Here is a 5,163-nt window from a genome sequence, read left to right on the forward strand (position 1 = left end):
ACTTCAGGACACAGGAACAAGGATTGGGACACTTTTATTTGAGTGGCCTTATCTTGGGCTATAGCCAAGGGCCAACAACAGGGACTGATGCGGGGGGGAGGGAGGGGGAGTGGTGGTATAGAATTCTTAGTGTGTGACCCTTCATTTTAGTTTTACTAACGTAAGTAGACTGGGTTAAGGTAAGTAGAACGTGTCTGATACACATATTCACAATGTGCCTGGGACAAAATATGCAAAAGGTATTGTAAACTGCAAAGGTATTATAAACTGTACAACCACAAATTAACCAAGTATTATAAGCTTAAATGGTATTTTCAATATATATGTATTGTGCGCCTTGGCAGGCTTCGTTCTGATTGCAGCATGATGGTAAATGCAGTGATAGACAGGCCGAAATCCTTTGATATAATGGAGCACAGAAAGGCAGCTTCTGTTATCTGGTTTTGGCTATGCAAAAGCCAAGGTTAATAGGCCTACTATTTAAGGTAGTAAATTCGCTCATGGGTAGCGAGGCTAGATAAGTCTCTCAAGCTGATAAAGGAGGCCCCGGTTCCAGCGAAAGAGTAACTCCTTTCACCAACTAAAAATCCTAAGATGTTAGTTACTGCTGATGACGTGGGTTAGGTTTCCGAGATAAAGGGGAAGGAATCTCCTATTCCTGTTGACAGGTGGAACGTTTTTGGCAGAGGTACTAACGTTGAATATTGTGATTGGGCCCTCCAGTTTTGATTGACGAGACAGGGTGGGGTATTGAAATGGCCAGAATAACATAATAATTTTACCTTTTAATATTAGTTCAGACAGGACAGTCAACCCTCATTGACTGTGTCTCCCGCCTCATGCATGCATTCGCAAATAAATTCATGTTGCTCTTTAATATTATACTGTCTTTCACAGTCTATGCATTGGTTGAATATGGTTCAAAACTTTATATAGACGATGTGGAGGAGGGGACTGAGTGTAGGGTAACAAAGTTTGCAGACGACACAAAGATAAGTGGAAAAATGAATCGTGTGGAGGGCGGAGAAGGTCTGCAGAGCGATTTGGACAGGCTGAGTGAGTGGGCGAGGATCTGGCAGATGGAGTATAACGTTGACAAATGCGAGGTTATTCACTTTGGAAGAAATAATAGCAAACTGGATTATTATCTAAATGGAAAGAAATTACAACATGCTGCTGTGCAGAGGGACCTGGGGGTCCTTGTGCATGAGACGCAAAAACCCAGTCTGCAGGTGCAGCAGGTGATCAAGAAGGCAAATGGGATGTTGGCCTCTATCGCAAGGGGGATAGAATATAAAAGCAGAGATGTCTTGCTGCATCTGTACAGGGCATTGGTGAGACCGCAGATGGAATACTGTGTGTAGTATTGGTCCAATTATTTGCGGAAGGATATATTGGCCTTGGAGGGAGTGCAGAGAAGGTTCACCAGGTTGATACCAGAGATGAGGGGTGTTGATTATGAAGAGAGACTGAGCAGATTGGGTATGTACTCATTGGAATTTTTAAGGCTGAGGGGGGATCTTATAGAGACCTATAAGATAATGAAGGGGCTGGATAGGGTAGAGGTGGAGAGATTCTTTCCACTTAGAAAGGAAACTAGAACGAGAGGGCACAGCCTCAAAATAAAGGGGCGTCAGTTTAGGACAGAGTTGAGGAGGAACGTCTTCTCTCAGAGGGTGGTGAATCTCTGGAATTCTCTGCCCACTGAAGTGGTGGAGGCTACCGCGTTGAATATGTTTAAATCACGGATAGATGGATTCCTGATCGGTAAGGGAATTAGGGGTTGTAGGGATCAGGCGGGTAAGTGGAACTGATCCACTTCAGATCAGCCATGATCTTATTGAATGGCGGGGCAGGCTCGAGGGGCTAGATGGCCTACTCCTGCTCCTATTTCTTATGTTCTTATGTTCCTATGTAACAAGTACAGAGCACCCGAGGGGAAAACTCAAAAATTCCTCTTACATCCCCTTCAATGAGCGTCTAGGATAATCTACCAATGGGGAAGTGACTTTAGCCAAGATGGGAGTTAGCATCCAGATTTAATGGACGAATGAGACGTCATTATGCTAGGTGGCAAAATTGAATTGGCTGAGGTCATGTCAGGGATTATTCTTGATATGTATATACGAAAGATGATTTATTTTAAGCTAGCATACGGTCAGAATGATTGATAAGAATAACGTTAAATGATCTGTTTTGGCTTGTAAAGGTCAGAGCGATTCGGAGTGATCCGACTGCTCCATCTGAGAGTTGACTCAACCCTCTGACGATCTGCAAGCAGCTGCTGGTTCAATAAATTTGCGCCTTTGGTTCAAAAACACTGGCTTTGTGAGTCTTATATTGTCTGAGATATCCTGAGAGTACTGGCCACCTCGGGTACCCCACCAACAGGCTATCAGGATGGGTTTAGTTGACCCCTCCTGATAGGAGTTTACTGAATCAAAAACGCGGCTGGAAAGATTTATAAAGTTATGTTAACTGTCTAAAGATGTTCATTCTTTTCCTTCTTATATATTTTCCTTTTTTTAATAAGCTGTGACCTTTGATATTTAACATCATTACAAATGTTCTGAAATTTATTTATTGCGATTTTAGATCATTCATCATTTTATACAGATTGAAAACTTGTTGTGGCAGCTGATTCAAGTTTCGTTTTGGGGTTTGGATAGCCTTGTATTTAACAGCTGCAATCTCCAAAAGTATGCAATAGTATGTTTTGGGTGTGAGAACCAATTCAAATGCTAATCAGTTTGCACATTACAATTGAAAATGGGTGCATTGTATGACAGGTCTGAGGGATATGGAGGGGGTTTAATTTAAAGAACACGGATTTCCCCTCCCAACACCCGCCCGTTAAATAAACGGGTTTTTGATTTCTGAATTCTCCCTTCATATGTGTTCTTGTTTTTCCCCACAACTGATCAGTTTGCTGTGATCTCAATCTCTTTGGAAAACCCCTGCAGTAAACAAGAGATCAGGAAACATAAGAGGGTTTGTTTATTTTCCACACACATAAACAAGGCAAGAGTTATGACAACTGCCGCCATTTCTTGCATTTGTGCAACAGAACATAGAACATAGAATAGTACAGCACAGACCAGGCCCTTCGGCCCACGATGTTGTCCCGAGCTTCATCTGAAACCAAGATCAAGCTATCCCACTCCCTATCATCCTGGTGTGCTCCATGTGCCTATCCAATAACCGCTTAAATGTTCCTAAAGTGTCTGACTCCACTATCACTGCAGGCAGTCCATTCCACACCCCAACCACTCTGCGTAAAGAACCTACCTCTGATATCCTTCCTGTATCTCCCACCACGAACCTTATAGTTATGCCCCCTTGTAATAGCTCCATCCACCCGAGGAAATAGTCTTTGAACGTTCACTCTATCTATCCCCTTCATCATTTTATAAACCTCTATTAAGTCTCCCCTCAGCCTCCTCCGCTCCAGAGAGAACAGCCCTAGCTCTCTCAACCTTTCCTCATAAGACCTACCCTCCAAACCAGGCAGCATTCTGGTAAATCTCCTCTGCACTCTTTCCAGCGCTTCCACATCCTTCTTATAGTGAGGTGACCAGAACTGCACACAATATTCCAAATGTGGTCTCACCAAGGTCCTGTACAGTTGCAGCATATCCCCACGGCTCTTAAACTCCACCCCCCTGTTAATAAAAGCTAACACACTATAGGCCTTCTTCACAGCTCTATCCACTTGAGTGGCAACCTTTAGAAATCTGTAGATATCGACCCCAAGATCTCTCTGTTCCTCCACAGTCTTCAGAACCCTACCTTTGACCCTGTAATCCACATTTAAATTAGACCTACCAAAATGAATCACCTCACATTTATCTGGGTTAAACTCCATTTGCCATTTTTCAGCCCAGCTTTGCATCCTATCTATGTCTCTTTGCAGCCTACAACAGCCCTCCACCTCATCCACTACTCCACCAATCTTGGTGTCATCAGCAAATTTACTGATCCACCCTTCAGCCCCCCCCTCGAAGTCATTAATAAAAATCACAAAGAGCAGAGGACCAAGCACTGATCCCTGCGGCACTCCGCTAGCAACCTGCCTCCAATCCGAAAATTTTCCATCGACCACCACCCTCTGTCTTCGATCAGACAGCCAGTTACATATCCAATCGGCCAACTTTCCCTCTATCCCACACCTCCTCACTTTCATCATAAGCCGACCATGGGGGACCTTATCAAACGCCTTACTAAAATCCATGTATATGACATCAACTGCCCTACCTTCATCAACACACTTAGTTACCTCCTCAGAAAATTCTATCAAATTTGTCAGAAGATGGATAAGTGAAAGAAAGTGGTTCAGAGCAAGACCAAAAGAACAAAGCATACAATGGTTATAGCTTTCCTCTGAGCCCCGAGTCCATAATCAAAAATCCATTGGTATAGTCCTTCAGAATGCAGGTGGCTGAAGATGATGCTGTCTTCCGGACTGGACATAAGATTCAGTTAATTGATGTATCTCTGTGACAGCAAATTCTAAAATCAATTCACATTTATTTGTAACATTGGATATTGTAACAGATGCAGGTTGTATTAGATTATCTATCATTTTACATTGGATCTGGTAACACTGCGTTATCTTTTTCTTTAGTTGTAGTGAATTTAAAATCAGCTTGATAGCCAATAAAGTAAAGGAAATTTGATTTATTAGTCACAAGTAAGGCTTACATTAATACGGTAATGAATTTGCTGTGAAATTCCCCTCGTCGCCAGAGTCCGGTGCCTACTGGGATCAATGCACCGAACCAGCACGTTTTTCAGAATGTGGGAGGAAACTGGAGCACCCGGAGGAAATGCACGCAGACATGGGAAAAAAACGTGCAAACTCTACACAAACAGTCACCCAAGCTGGGAATCGAATCCAGGTCCCTGGTGCTGTGAAGCAGCAGTACTAACCACTGTGCTACCGTGGTTAAGAGATCTGTATTCCTATCGAGATACGAAATTCTAAGCAAAATGAAGTGATAGCTAACAGGATATGAAGAACTTTCTAAGCACACACGGTTGTATAAACTTTCAGTTTATTATTGCTGTGTGTATGGTTAATAAGAGGCAAGAGTATGTCAGAGCATCTAATTGCTTTATTGGGCATAATGTTATTGCCTGGGGTCAATGTTCGTATTTATTTTG

The sequence above is a fragment of the Mustelus asterias genome, unplaced genomic scaffold (genome assembly GCF_964213995.1).
Source record: "Mustelus asterias unplaced genomic scaffold, sMusAst1.hap1.1 HAP1_SCAFFOLD_1166, whole genome shotgun sequence".
NCBI lineage: Eukaryota > Metazoa > Chordata > Chondrichthyes > Carcharhiniformes > Triakidae > Mustelus > Mustelus asterias.